This window comes from Bubalus kerabau, chromosome 3 (assembly GCF_029407905.1).
Source record: "Bubalus kerabau isolate K-KA32 ecotype Philippines breed swamp buffalo chromosome 3, PCC_UOA_SB_1v2, whole genome shotgun sequence".
Lineage (NCBI taxonomy): Eukaryota > Metazoa > Chordata > Mammalia > Artiodactyla > Bovidae > Bubalus > Bubalus kerabau.
In genome coordinates, this window is record NC_073626.1 from 181,275,471 (window position 1) to 181,291,541 (window position 16,071).

The window sequence follows — 16,071 nt, forward strand, 5'->3', positions numbered from 1 at the left end:
GTCTCGGGCCATCCCGATGCGTCCTTCCCTGTCGCTCTATCCCCCAGGACACCAACCTTGAAAGTCAGCAATAAACCAGACACAGAAGGTGTCTTTCTCACAGGGAACACAAAATCAGAGTATCACAGTGACAACGAATTTCTACTTTACCTCGCAAAGAGACCCTTCCTGCTGAGATGGGGGAATTTGGGGCACAAATCAGCTCTCTGGAAGGAGGAGACATTTTCACAGGATCAGCTGGAGGTCGGGGAAAACTGCAAAGTCTAAACATTCTTCGTGTCATAACTTTGTCAGCTGTGTTGAAGTTGACAAGATGCTTACCCAGCATCTCAAGTCATATGCCCAATTGAAGTGGTTAAATGTGTAAGCTATAATAACCACTGCAAAGATTTCGTAAGCCTGTGCCCAGGGCTTTAGCAAGCCTGCCTGCCTCTTCTCTCCCCACCAGGAGCAGCACAGCCAGACTGCCCAAGAGTGGGTCGCAGGACAGCAGCCACTGGCTAAGCCAGCGGCCCGTTTCCAGCATCTGAGCTGTGGCCTGGGGCTGGCACTGGATGTAGGGTCAGTCAGAAGCTGTGCCTACCTTCAGGAAGCAGATTATACTACAGAGCACATTCTTCCAAGAGAAAAACACAAATTCAGTTTGTGTTCCCTCACAAAGGGAACATCGGAGCTTGGAGGCAGCAAGGAAGAGAAAGGGGGTAGATGGAGATAGAGGCTGTCCCACAACTCAACCCTGGGAGAGAGACGGGGGCCAAGGCTTCCTAGGTTCCTGACTGGTTCCTACAATCAGAGACAGGAGTGGAGATGTGCTGAAGGTGTAAGGAGCCAGGTCAGTGGGCCAGGCGGGGGTCCACAGTGGGCTGGGCAGTGGGATGGGCACTAACAGGGGGAAGGTGGGGCCCCGCCAGTGCCCAAGGAGATGGACCATTTGTGATAATACAGCTCCTTTGAGGTTTCTCTTATCAAAAGCATCCAAAATCCTCTCCTTGACCCCACAGGAAGTGGGGCTAACATACATCCACACCCCCAGCCCCTTCTCAACCACACTTTAGAAAGAGCTCACAGTTACACTGTGAACACCCTGTTACCCGGGGGTAGGGTTAGTTCCCAAGCACCATGCCATTTGCACAGGCCATGCTCACTGAACATCTGCTGAAGGAGCCCCTAGATGGGCTGGACCACTCACCCCACGAGGCTGCTCTCCAGACCACCGCAGCCTTCCTGCTGAACTGGAGACTGGCCTTCCACATCCAGTAAAGTGTGACCCCCCTCATCTCACCCAGGTGGCAGACGCAGCATCCATAGTGGGGCAGGCGGCTCACCCCGGCCAAAGACACCACCTGGGCTGACGGGTCTGCGAGAAAGGGACTGATCACTTCAGAAACCACATCCTTTAGGCCCAGGAGGGTCCAATGGTTCCTAACCCAGCCTGTGTATCAGAACCACCGGTGGGGAGATTCTACCTTTAACACAGGTTCTTAGGCCAGATCCAGACCTGCTGAATCAGAATTTCTGGGGATAGACCACAAAAGTCTGCATTTGCAAAAGCCTATGGGTAATTCTGATGCTTTTCCCTGGTAAGAGCTACAAATTGGTCCACACTGCTCATTTCATAGACAGCAAGACTATGCCAGAGAGAGGTCTGAGTATGTATTCAAGTCCCTTCAGACGAAGAGTTGACTCATTAGAAAAGATCCTGATGCTGGGAAAGACTGAAGGCAGGAGGAGAAGGGAACAATAGAGGAAGAGATGGTTGGATGGCATCACCGACTCAGTGGACATGAGTTTGGCAAGCTCTGAGAGATGGCGGAGGACAGGGAAGCCTGGCGTGCTACAGTCCATGGGGTCACAAAGAGTCGGACACGACTAAGCAACTGAACAACACCAACAGATGAAGCCACAACCCCAGTGGAAAGAAGGCCCCTCGCTGTGGATTAGGGCAAGAACAGAAGAGGCGGTTCCCCCGGACAGCCCTTGTGACATCATCTCAGACAGTGGCAAGCGTCATGCAGTAATAGCCTTGTCTGAAGTGTTTGAGATTTTGTCCTCCTTGGTTTGGGGAAAACAAGTAACTACTCTGGCTTCACTTTTTCAGCCCAAGGCAGGGCAGAGGGACACCATGGACCAAGGCCAAGCTGTGTCAACAGAATCTCCGCGGCAATCTGCTTTTAAACAATAAACACACACGGGCCCGTCTTTGCCCTTCACTAGTCCCCTGGACACCCCAAAGCACCATCTGGACCCGATGACACACTGGTGTCACACAGGGCAGGTGACGCAGGGACTCCTGGCCCACGGGGGGCTCAGTCCCTGAGGCAGAAGAAAGAGGACGGGGGCGCTTCAGAGGCAGAGAAGCCTGGGTTGGAACCGCCGTTCTGCCTCTTTGCAGGCCTGGGTTGGTTAGTTCTTTTCAGAGCCTTGGCTTCCTCGTTACACCCACACCTCAAAGAGGCACCATCAGGAAAAAACGAACTCACGAGAAGGTTCCTGTGCTGGCAGGTGGGCACCTGCAGCGAGTCCTGCCAGCCCAGTTCTAACAGAGACAAAAAACCCTGGGCTGTTGGCAGGTGTACTGCCAGCATTCCTGACAACAGTTCTTGTCAGGAAGGCCTTCCCGTGGACAGTGAGCAGGTGCAGGCTTTCCCAACCCGACTTTCACAGGTCCAACCTTGGTAAAATAAATAAATAACAACTCGAAATAATCTTTTACGGTTGCATTGGTATAAAGAAGCTGGATTCATTATTTTATATTTGCATTTTCTTCTGATTTGAAAAGAAATTAAAATGAAAATACTTTTGTAAGCCCCAGGCACTGCATGTCAGGGAGAGGTTAGGCCCTGTGCAGGGAATGCCTGGCTGGATATGGGATGCTCAGACAAGATCTCTTCCCTTCAAGCCTGCACCCCTCCATCTCCACTCCCACCAACCGTCCTTGTGTCTGAGCACCAACATTCTACCCAGCAGGACCCCTTGACCTTGGTCTAAGCTGCTCCCCAGCCTGTAACAGAGGTTTCACGGGTGTCTCTCAAATCCCTGAGTAACTCTGGGGTAGGTGCTGCCTCCTTCCGTATGACTCCTCCTAGGTGCCACTGTCTCTGTGACTCCCCAGCAATGAAACGTGGGGAATGTGATGAAAACTTTTCACATAGTCTCAAGAACTTGCTCAGCAGCTCTCGGTCAAAACTGAAGTCCTCTCTTGCAGCTGCGTCATTCAGGCGCCCACGTTCTGTCCGGCTGCACAGGCAGACATCATTTGTCTTTTCTCCAATGAGCTCATCGCGTTGTTCTTTGCACCCTCTTCCCCGCTCCAGACCTGGCTCAGAGCCCAGCACATAGTAGGTACTCAATGCAAAGCTGCAGAGCTGAATGAAAACTCTCCACCTCCCCCTGTGTTCTCAGTTGCTTGTTGCAAAATAACATCCAGACACATTTCTGGGCAGCTGCTATTTTGGGAATGGGTTGTTTAGGGAGTGGAGCCCTGGCTGCTAGATGTAGGAAGCAGGCAGACAGCCTCGGGCATGATGGCTCCCTTCCTCCCTGTCCCAATCATTTGCTTGGTCATCGGTGGGATTAGACAACAGCAATTATCCCACATGGTCTATTCCCAGAATTCAAAGTTACTGGGGGAGAAAATACAATTGTGCTTTATCCAGTCATTAAAAAAAAAAAAACAACAAAATAAGAGCAGTGGATTTCAAACCGCCTTTCAGACTTGATGAAAAGAAAAACAAACTTGAGTATTAGCTTCAAATTGTGCTGACAACAGACTTCCGGATCCTTTTGTCCTCCTCCAGGCTCTTTTCAGAATTTTTCAACAATTCCTATTGATCCCTGCATGGTTCTCATGCTGACCATTTATGCCCCCTCTGCGGAGCAGGGAACCGTTCCGCCGGCCTCAGAGGCCCCTGCGGGGAGGTGGGGGGATGTGAAGTCCGGCCCCCTCCCTCCAGAGGAGTGGCCACCATGGCCCGTGCAGCCCCTCTCCCCCTGTAGCTGATCAGCCAGGCTGAAACACACTTCAAAGTGGCTCAATTACCCTACTCTTTTAGGACCTAGAAGTAACATGAGAGCCCATATGCCAGAGGCCCAAGGTGTATGGTGGGGAGATGAGTCCAGAGAGGGAAGGAGCTTAGCCTGGGTCACACAGCAGATTGGTGGCTGAGAAGCCCTAAGAAGCCAGGTCTCCTGGCTTTTGGGGTCTGGGGTGGGGAAAAAAACACTAGGAAGCATTCATAGGACTCCCTTAATATGCCAGCTGCCCACAGAGGGTCTCTCACCATGCCCTCACCCTCTCAATCCACAAAGAACACCTTTTAGACCCCAAGGGGACATAGTCTCAGAGAAGGCAATGGCACCCCACTCCAGCACTCTTGCCTGGAAAATCCCATGGACGGAGGAGCCTGGCAGGCTGCAGTCCATGGGGTCGCTAAGAGTCGGACACGACTGAGCGACTTCACTTTCACTTTCCACTTCATGCATTGGACGAGGAAATGGCAACCCACTCCAGTGTTCTTACCTGGAGAATCCCAGGGACGGGGGAGCCTGGTGGGCTGCCGTCTATGGGGTCGCACAGAGTCGGACACAACTGAAGCGACTTAGCAGCAGCAGCAGGGCCGTAGTCTTGCTCAACCTGCCCTTTGAGGTCTTTGCACGTGTGTTTCTGTACCCATGACTCCGATCTTACGCTCCTTTCATGTTTCAGGCCTCAGTAGAGGCCACGTCCCCTCCCCACTCAGGAAATCCTTCTGAAGCCCATGCCTCCAAGGATAAGTTAAGGAGCCCTTGGTATGAGCTTATACCTCACAGCACTCATATTGCCTTAACTGAAACTACAAGTTCATGCATGCATCTCCCCGCTAGCCTGGGACATCCATGTGGGCATCCATCTTGCTCCCTGGCACTTGCCCTGTGTCTAGAGCGGGGTCTAGTGGCACATAGTAGGCACAGAATGATCACTGGCAGGTAAAGAAATGGTCTCCTGTGATCCAGGAAGGTGTTTCACCCCCAGTCCACAGAAGAGAAAACTGAGTTCAGAAAGGAAACGTTCCACTTAACCAGTGAGTTAGCGGAAGAGCTGGGGTTTGGACAACTCAAGTCTCCTGACTCCAAAGTCAGCATTTTCTCTGTCAAGACCCCTTTCCTAGCCAGTAACTGAACTAGAGAAATTTCAATTCATACCGTCTTGGCTCGTGTGTCATAGCCAAGTGGGCTGGGAAGTAGAGAGGCCACCCATGGTGCTGGGGAGACACTGTGGGGAGTGGAGAGTGAAGGAAGCCACTTCTGGCCACTCCTTGCACTGCAAGGAGGCACTTGAGGCCGGCTGGCCCGAGAGCCTCCATCTACCAGTAAGTCCAGGCAGGAGGGGCAGGGGCCAGCTCCACACCAGGCCTGGGCCAGCTCCACACCAGGCCTGGGCCAGCTCCACACCAGGGCTGGGCCAGCAGCATAGAGTGGCTCTGCCTTGGGGAGCATAGGCCCAGGAAGCTGATGCTTTAAACGTGGGGTGTGGTGGGATCTTGATTCGGAGGGAGGCAGCATTCAGCAGGAGGCTAATACTGAGCACAGCAAGGACAGCAAGCACCAGTGAGGATCGTACAGCCAGAACCTCACACAGCTGGCGGACTGCTGGCTCTGGAAAGCTGGCAGCATTCAACCAAAGCTCAACATCTGAACACAGAAGGACCCAGCAATTCAAACCCTGGGTAGATCTCAACATAGATGACTGCTTGTTTCCACCAAAAGCACATATCAAAGTGTTCATTAACTTGAAATACTCTTCATAGGAATCTAAATGGTGCAGCCACTGTGGAAAGCAGTTCCTCAAAAATTTGCACATACAGTTACCATATGACTCAGCAATTCCATTCCTGGGCATATACCAAAAGAAATAAAAACCAACATTTCATACACAAAAAGTTATATATGAATGTTCATAGCAGCATCATTTATAACAGCCAAAGAAAAGTAGACACAATCCAACCATCCACTAAATGGATAAATAAAATGTGGCATGCCCATACAATGGAATATTACTTGCCAATAAAAAGGGATAAAGTACTGATATCTGCTACCATGTGGATGAACCTTGAAACATTATGCTTAGTGAAAGAAGCTATTCACAAAAGGCCAGTTTTGTATGGTTCCTTTTATAGGAAGTGTTCAGAATAGACAAATCTGGGGACTTCCTGGTGGCCCAGTGGCTAAGACTCCATGGTCTAAATTCAAGGGGCCCAGGTTCAATACCTGGTCAGGGAACTAGATCCCACATACCACAACTAACAGTTTGCACGCTGCAACTAAAGATCCTGAAGGCTGCAACTAAGACCTGGGGCGGCCAAAGGAATAAATAAATATTAAACAACAATAAAAACATAGACTAATCTATACAGGGATAGAAAGCAGATTAGTGGTGGCTTAGGGCTGTTGGGGAGGGAGGGTTGGGGGGAAATGGTGAGTGACAGCTAAAGGGTGCAGAGTTTCCTTGTGGGACAGCGAAAATGTTTTAAAACTAACTGTGGTGATAACTGCAAATATAATCAATCACTAAATTTTCAACAAACAAATAAACAAAAAGTGTTTACAGCAGCTTTCTCATAATTACCAAATACTGGGAACAAAGATGTCCAGCAACAGTAGAATGGGTAATCTTGAAAAAGAATGAACCCTTCATGATACAATTATGAGTGAAAGAAAGTAAACCATAAAAGTACAGACAGTGTGATATGAACTTATTTTTTTCTGGCTGCACCTTGAGGTATGTGGGATCTTCAGATCAGATCAGATCAGTCGCTCAGTCGTTGTCCGACTCTTTGTGACCCCATGAATCGCAGCACGCCAGGCCTCCCTGTCCATCACCAACTCCCGGAGTTCACTGAGACTCACGTCCATCGAGTCAGTGATGCCATCCAGCCATCTCATCCTCTGTCGTCCCCTTCTCCTCCTGCCCCCAATCCCTCCCAGCATCAGACTCTTTTCCAATGAGTCAACTCTTCGCATGAGGTGGCCAAAGTACTGGAGTTTCAGCTTCAGCATCATTCCTTCCAAAGAAATCCCAGGGCTGATCTCCTTCAGAATGGACTGCTTGGATCTCCTTGCAGTCCAAGGGACTCTCAAGCGTCTTCTCCAACACCACAGTTCAAAAGCATCAATTCTTTGGCACTCAGCCTTCTTCACAGTCCAACTCTCACATCCATACATGACCACAGGAAAAACCATAGCCTTGACTAGACGAACCTTTGTTGGCAAAGTAATGTCTCTGCTTTTGAATATGCTATCTAGGTTGGTCATAACTTTCCTTCCAAGGAGTAAGCGTCTTTTAATTTCATGGCTGCAATCACCATCTGCAGTGATTTTGGAGCCCAGAAAAATAAAGTCTGACACTGTTTCCCCATCTATTTCCCATGAAGTGGTGGGACCAGATGCCATGATCTTCGTTTTCTGAATGTTGAGAAATATCAATAACCTCAGATAGGTAGATGACACCACCCTTATGGCAGAAAGAGGAACTCAAAAGCCTTTTGATGAAAGTACAAGTGGAGAGTGAAAAAGTTGGCTTAAAGCTCAACATTCAGAAAACGAAGATCATGGCATCCGGTCCCACCACTTCATGGGAAATAGATGGGGAAACAGTGGAAACAGTGTGGGATCTTAGTTCCCTGACAAGGGATGGAACCTGCCCCGCCTGCATTGGAAGCGTGGAGCCTGGACTCCACTTCCGCTGGACCACCAGGGAAGTCCACGATAGGAACTTTTAATGCAGACAAAACAAATGTAAGGTGATAGAAATCAGAACAGTGGTGGCCCCTGGGGACTGCTGACCAGGAAGTACTGGGGGAACATTCTAGGGATAACAGAAATGCTCTGTCTTGATCTGTGGGGGTGGTTACAGGGGTGTATCTACATGTAAAGCTCACTGGACTGTGCACTTAAGATTTGGGTGTTTTATTCTAAGTTACAAGTTACATTTCAAATTTTTTAAAGTATTTAATTAAAAAGATGATGGCTCAAGTCACAGGACCAGAGTTCAAGTCCTGGCTGTCAGGCCTTCCCGAGAGCCCCTGTCCCCCTGTGCCTCTTTCCCCATCTTTAGACACTGGACCAGATGGTTTCAAAGACTCCAGCTGGCACGGACAGTCTGAGATTCTGTGAATTCACATACCTATTTGTCACTGAGTTTGCTGGGAAATTTGGCAAGTACTTGCCATCAATGTGGTGCAAAGAAAAGAAGGCTGGCTGTCTGCTGTGGGCTCTGCCTTGTTTCCAAGGAAGGGAAGGTCTTTGGAAATTGGGCAGGAACACGTCACCCCCAGGAGGGAATGTCAGTTTCAATATGAATCATCTTATGCATCGCCAGTAACTTCCTCTGGGAATAGATACCCTGACTCACTCCTCCCCAACAGGAGCAAGACTTGCCACTAAAATTTCAGATTTCAAGAGAATCGGTATATCCCAAATAGCTTCTCCGAGGCCAAAAACAAAAAAGGAATCAGCCTAGTAACCAACCAAGAGTCACAGAGAGGACACCGAGAGCCCAGGGTGCAAACCTCTTTGTCCTAAAGCAGAGACGGGGCCCAGAGGAGGTCGCCGGCTCACTTGGCTGCTGGCGCCAGGGCTGGGACGGGGACCCAAAGCTCTGAGCCTTGAGTTTTCTTTTTACAACAACCTGCTGCTATATTTTCTAAAGAAATAAATTATGCTCTGTGCTGGTGGGAAGCCTTTTAAATGAAAAGAAAAAGAAAACAGCCAAGATGCATCTTAATTAGAAACTGCTTGGGGGAAAAAAACAAAATCTTTGCGGGGAGGAGGGTGCAGAGCAGCGGGCTCTGAACGGTCAGCTGCCCAAGAGCCTGAAAGTCCAGTGGGCTGATTTAGAGGTAAGTCTATTGCTTTGCTAACCACCCAGGTGGACATTCTGGTCTTTAGAAGGTGGCCGGGAACTGCGGATCTGTCATTCGAGGCCACAGGGAGGCCACCACGGGGGGCAGAACCCGACCAGCAGCTGCCAGTCCTATCTGTCCTTCACACGCGTGGGGTACATACTTTCACCCTATTTCCCTCCTTGCACTAAAGGCCATTTGCCAGTGACCACCGCTTCTAATCCATTTCCTCTGAGCTTTGACAGCCTCTGGCCTCCGGATGGAGCAGCCTGGGCTCCTCAGACACGTGACTGCCGGGAAGGTCTGTTCGCTGCCCTGAAGCCTGACCCAGTCTACCCAAGGAATTGCGACATCATCACCTCCGCTGAGGCTCATGACAGCTCCTTCTCAAAACAAACTCCAAGCTTGGGCCAGGAATGCGCAGCACGGCCAAAATCAGGGAGCGGCATGGCCTGACATCAGTTTTCCAAGAGCTAAGGACACTTAACAAAACCCAAACCTCTGAAAAACAAAACTTGTAAGAGCGGATATGGCATTTTCAACCAGATAAGTCCAAGTGCCCTGGTGCTTGATAAGACAGGAGACGGGAAAAGGACTGGGAAGGGTTATCTGCACTTGGGGAAGAAAAATCTACTGTTTCATGAGGAGTTACTAAGTGCAGGCTCTGTACTCGGAGGACCAAGGCCTGCTGGCCCCCTTTTACAGGTGAGTAAACTGAGGTTCAGAGAACTCTGTCTCTTGTCCAGTTTAAATCAGCAGGTAAATCTGAACCAGGGATTTGAGCCTGGGCACATCTCCAAAGTCAGAACTGCTGCCTCCCAGAAACAGACTCAGAGACCCATGGAAACAACGTGGAGATCCGTGGAAAATGGGGAAATGACTGATTTCCCCAAACGGTCTGCAAAGCACGCAGTTCCCCTGGCAGCCACACTGCAGTGTGTGTGTGTGTGTGTGTGTGTGAGAGAGAGAGAGAGAGAGAGAGAGAGAGAGAGAGAGAGACTGTGAACCTTTTGTGGAAGGCACTACTAAGTCACACGCCACAGCACAATTGTAAAAATGACATCTTGGGGCCTGGATTGATTCCCTCTTCAACATCATATTTGCTCCGTTTACAAGGCAAAGATGATTTTTTCCCCCTCTCTGCCAAGGCCAAACATTCCCGGGCTGTGATCTGAAAATTGTGCTGTGTTCATTTTAGCTCTTGACTCACCCAAGGCCATAAATCATCCCTCGAAATGGGGCTCTGGTTGGGGAGTTCCATCAGGAATTTAGCAGGTGGAGGCAAAATCCAATCCGGGGCTCTCATGGTCACCTGGGGCTGGCTCAGAGATTCTGGCCACACAAGCACCTCTATCCTCCAAAGAGAAGATGCCCGAGCTCAGAGCCGCTGACTAAGCAGGACTGCTGCTCTTTCAGGGTCAGCCTGCTGACTCCTAATGCACCTTGTGATGGGGGAGGTCAAGCCAGCTGCAGAAGATGCGAGCATAGCAGGGCCAAGAAGGACGGCCTCAGGGAAAACAGGGCAGGCAGAGACTGCAGGGGGCAATTCATTCATTCGACAATATTTATCAAGAGCCTACTGTGTGCCAGGCACTGCTGTTTTCCTTGGGATGTAATTATTCTCACGATTATTTTACAATAGACACAGTAATAACGGCAGTAGCTTACTGTTAATGAGTGCATATGGGCAAGTATATTTAAGCACATGGGCAGGTTTTCCACACATCAACTTTTACCTAATCCTCGCCACTGCTGGGTGAAATAGGTATTATCCTCATGGTATAGATGGAGAAACTGAGGTGCAGAGAGTTTAAGAATCTGGCCCAAGGTCACATGACTAGTAAGTGGCAGATCTGGGATTCAAATTCAGGCTGGCCTGGTTCTCAAATCCATGGTTCATCAAATCCATCATGCTGACAGCCAATGGTGTTTTGCAAGTAGGTGTTTTTAGACTGTTGGGCAGAGATAAAATATTTGCCTATGGTGGCAGAAAAGAGGGATGTTTTTCCCAGGTCCTGTATAGTCAACTGATATCTAGTAAGTCATGATGCCTTTGGATGGGTGGCTGCAGACCCTGACCTGAAATACAGGTCTTTCTGGGCTTCCCTGAGGTCAGTAGAGCAGAAGCAGCAATACCACCCACCCGGAGACCATCCCCTGGCTCCACTCCCTTCTCTACAGATGCCCATGCAGTCACTGGGAGACAGGACAGTGTTGGTGGTTTGTGGAATCCGACGGAGCTGTGATCAAGTCTCTGCTTGATTACTGTATGACTGAGCAAGTCCTAAAACTTTTCAGGCCTCAGTTTCCTCATCTGTGAAATGGGGATAAGTGGATAATTCATATCTTAGCAGAGCTGTGAGGAGGACATGAGAGAAAGCAGCTATAGTGCCAGGTGTGATATATGTACAGGAAGCAGGTGGGCTCTTGGCCCCTAAATCATACACCTCCTGAAAGACAATTTACTCTTGTTAGAGTTCTGAGAAAGTCCAGCTCCTGGTGGTGATCTGCCCAGGACCACAGGCTTTGCTTTGTCACTTGGGCTAATCTCAGAGTGGGTGGTGCAAAGAGCCCAGGGCTGGGACTTTGGCCTCCAGAGTTCAAATTCCAGACCTACAATTAGCATGCTGCATCACCCTGGGCGAGTGCCTTCCCTGCTCTGGGCTCGGTTTCCCCACGTCTTCCCCACGTCTAAGATGAAGGAGTTGGACTTGTCATCAAAGGGCCTCTCTGGTGGGGACCTCCCAAGACTCTGTATCCAGTACTGATTTCCCCCACTGCTGAGGGAGAATGAAGGTTTTACGATTGCTCTTTTTGGGAGTTTTAATGCTAAGTGGTTCAAGGCTGGCAGCTGGCACTGAGTGCGAGGTCTCATTACTCTCTTGGAAGCCCTTCTGCTGGCAGGAGGCCAATTTATTTCACAGCCTTGAACCCTAACCTTCCCTTGACTTTTCCCTGTTAAAAATTCCACTGTAAGCTGCTTAACTGAAAGGGTGAGAGGTACACTGCCTACCAGTGGCCTGCCCACTCATGATCTGCCACGGGCACTTGAGGGCTGCGGGGAACAGGGCAGGAGGGATCCGGGCTGGGAAAGCCCTGGAGTCCTTGTGTGGGTCCCTGAGTCCTAGACACTTGGTCACAGCCCAGTCAAAGTGGGAGAAGCGCACGCTGTCCTATGGGTCTTACATCATCCTCATAGCGGCTGAACTGAAGGATGCTTCCTATGTGCCAGGTGTGGATACAAGCACTTCTCACGTATTAACTCATTCAATTCTCAAAACAATCCTGTGAGTCGACATGACTGTCCCCACTTCATAGCTGGAAACTGAGGCCCAGAAAGGTTAAGAAACTTGCCTAAGGTCACAGAGCTGGGAAGTGGCAGGGTAGCATGCAAGCCCAAGCTGTCCGGTCTTAGAGTCCGTGCTCTTCAGCTTGCCCCAGGTTCTAGCAGCAGCCCCTTTTACAGGTAAGGAGGCTGGGCCTCTGAGTACTGAGCGAGCTGCATCCCCAGCAGCGGCTTTAAGGCAGGTCCTCTACACTCTCCTCCTCGAACATGTTCTTCAAGTGGCGGGCTCACCTCTGTGACTTCACAGTGATGAGAGCATCGCCACTGCGTGTCGGTTGTGCCTGTGAGGAGCAGGCCGTGTCCTCCCTGCTGGCAGCCAGCACTAGGGTCTTGAGGGCATTTTCTGGCAGGATCTGCAGAGCAGGACTGCGGTGAATTGAAAGCCACTTTAACACTCAATTGCTCAGGACACAAAAGCTAGCTTGAGAGGTGCCTCACCCAGAGGTCTGACTCTCCAAGTGAGAACAGATTCAGGAAGGGACACATGGGCAGCGGGGAGGAGAGATTCAGTTAGGTGAACCGCCCCATGTGGAGCCCAGGCTCCACGTCCGATGTCCTGGCTGCAGCCCCTGTAAATCCTGCAGAGCCAGGCACTGGCGTGAACCCATCACTCCTCCCCGTATGCAACTCTCCTGGTCCTGCAGGCCTAGGGAGGAGGATGTCAGAGCCCACGCCAGACCAATACACACCAGCATGCAGCTCAGGGACCCCAAACATCCACCCAGCTGGGCAGAGCAGGGTGGGGACGGCTGACAGCTGACCATGCCCTGCAGGGCTCAGCTTCCAGTGAGGTGACTGATGACAGAGGCTGCCAGAGCCCAGGAATGATGCCACCCATAAGCCCGTATGAGTCCAGCAAAAGCAGCAGTGGTGTGACAAGCAGCTTAATTCAGGCCAGTTCATCTCCTACCTTCTAGAATAGTCTGGCTTCCAAGTCCCTCGCGGGTCCAACCCAAACTAGAACCTCCTCCAGGCTCCTCAAATGCCCCGAAACCCTCCTCCTCCGGGGGTGTTCCCATAAGCCTCTGTATCATCAGATACGTTTGTGGCAATGATAAGCATAACTACCACCTATTAAGAATTTCTGTCGGGAAGCCCTGGGCTGGGCTGGGGTAATGTGTTCCTTTTTTTTTTTTTTTTTTAAGATTTATTTATTTACTTTTTTTTGGTGGGGGGTAGGGGTTGTGCTGGGTCTTCATTGCTGCATACAGGCTTTCCCTAGTTGCAGAGAACAGGGGCATCTCCTGTTTCAAAGCATGGGCTCTAGGTATGTGGGCTTCAGTAGCTGGGGCTCATGGGCTCTACACTGTGGCCTCAGTAGGCACATGGGCTTAGTTGCTCCGTGGTGTGTGGGATCTTCTCAGACCAGGGATCGAACCCATGTCCCCTGCATAGGTAGGCAGATTCTTAACCACTGGACCACTGGGGAAGCCCCTGGGATAATGTTTTCATTAGTTCTACTTTTCAGAAAACTCAGGCTCAGGGAGAAACGCCTTTCCCAGGGTCAATCAGATAGGGAATAGTGAAGTCAATCTGAACTTGCTGGGCTCCAGGGGCCCAGAACCACAAGCCAGAGAAGGTCTGTTGATCCCCTCTAGTTGTTCTTCATTCTGAGAGCACCTAGATGACCCCAGAGGGGCCCCAAGGAAGGGTTCCCAGTGTACATCTTGGCAGAGCTGGTGGAGTTATCGTACCATTTACCCCTTCATCCCCAGCAGTTAGTGCCAGATGCGGTGTAAACAAGCAGCTGCTGAGTGAAAGAGCAAGAAACCAAGGCTAGTTTCTCCTTGCCCAGTGCCTGGGGCCCTGCATGTCCTCTTTTCCCAGGAGACAGCCGCCCACTGCGGCTCAACTGCTGGCTGCAGAAGGCAGGCCTCGCTTCACTGCCAGGACTGCTGCGGGCAGGGGGTGATGGGGCACCCAGGGCCTTGCCAAGGCTGCTCATGGGAGACAGGGGCCTCAGCACCCCCGTGGGCTCACCTGGGCAACTGCCAACCACATGTATTACAGTGGAAGTCTTAAATCACTCCTATATACTTGGCCCTTTGTTTAGGGTGTTCTTGTACCCTTTCGTAGCAACCCAAGTGTGAAAGATGAATGAACAGGAGCCCAGAGAGGTCAGGTGACCTGGACTTGGACACACAGATAGCTCAGGGCAGAGTGAGGACTTGCACGCAGGTCTCCTGGTTCAAGATCCAGGTTTCTTTGCATCGTTCCCGGCTGTCCTCTCTCCCTCAGGCTCCGTGATGGGAAAGGGGTTGGAGGGTTGAGATGTACATCACAGGCCCTGAGGAATTTCATAAAATGGGACTTGGTTCAGCCCAGTTCCTCCCAGTATGCTCTGCATGGGTGCTCCCTCTATCGCCATGAGTGGTCACAGCAGTAGCTAAGCCCACACTCTGCAGTTTCAGAAATCGACAGCCCCCCGTCCACCTCCACCAGTTTCCTGAATATTTGCACCCTGTGCAGAGAGGAAAGGATTACCTCCCTCGATGACACTAGTAACCAAAGCTCTAACAACTCTGATGAGAGCCACACTGGCCATCTTTCCCCAGGGCTGATGCGGATATTGGGGAAGATCCATGATCTGGGCAGGGAAGGCAGTGAGCCTCCAAAACTGGAATCCACACATTTCATATTTGAGGTTAAAGAAACATCTGCCTTCCTCCTTCCAACTCAGGAGTCCTCTCTCCAAACCTGTCCTAAGACAACATTTTGTGCACAAAGATGGTAACACTGTGCTATCTCTATTGGTAAAAAATTGGAAAGAACATTTGTCCAACATCAGTGGAATGGTTAAATGAATTATGGCACATCAATGCAATAATTGTATCCAATAAAAATATTCTTTTTTTTTGGCCATACCACATGGCATGCAGGATATCTTAGTTGCCCGACCAGAGATCGAACCTGTGCCCCCTGCCATGGCAGAGTCTTAACCACTGGACCACCAGAGAAGTCTCCCCATTAAAAATATTCTTTATGAAAAATTTTACATGAGTTAAGGAAACACATGATGTAACATTAGAAAAGAAGGAACATAATATTATATAGAGAAGAAGGAAGAGAATACTTAAGAAAAGATTGAAAGGAAATAAGCCACAGCATGTTAAAAAGCAGAGACATTACTTTGCTGACAAAGGTCCATCTAGTCAAAGCTATGGTTTTTCCAGTAGTCGTGAATGGATGTGAGGGTTGGACCATAAAGAAGGCTGAGTGCCAAAGAATTGATGCTTTTGAACTGTGGTATTGGAGAAGACTCTTGATGGTCCCTTGGACTGCAAGGACATCAAACCAGTCCATCATAAAGGAATTCAATCCTGAATATTCATTGGAAGGACTTATGCTGAAGCTGAAGCTCCAATACTTTGGCCACCTGATGTGAAGAGCTGACTCATTAGAAAAGACCCTGATGCTGGGAAAGACTTAAGGCAGGAGGAGAAGGGGACGACAGAGGATGAGGTGGTTGGATGGCATCACTGACTTGATGGACATGAGTTTGCGCAAGCTCTGGGAGTTGGTGACGGACAGGGAAGCCTGGCGTGCTGCAGTCCATGGGGTCTCAAAGAGTCAGACACGACTGAGCGACTGAACAACAACAAAGCCAAGATGTCCACAGAGGCTGTGTCTATGTGGTACAATGAGTTATTTTTTGCCAGCGTTACACTTTTGATACGTTCTCTTATCCCCTACATGCCTATCATAATTAGGGGAAAAAAGCAAGATTCACCCAAATCCCACCCTCCTACCCAAGGGAAGTGAACTGTCTGAACAGCCAGAAGGGTCAGGATGCTGCCTGGTGTAGATCCTGGGTCTCTTTTCACATAACACAAATACGCACGGGAG

The 16,071-nt window shown here is 50.1% G+C and overlaps 1 protein-coding gene across 2 annotated transcripts in view; it reads right to left on the minus strand.

Annotated features, from left to right (window-relative positions):
* MAN1C1 (mannosidase alpha class 1C member 1) overlaps positions 1-16,071 on the minus strand; it is a 151,310-nt gene that overhangs the window by 70,645 nt on the left and 64,594 nt on the right. The window lies entirely within an intron of this gene.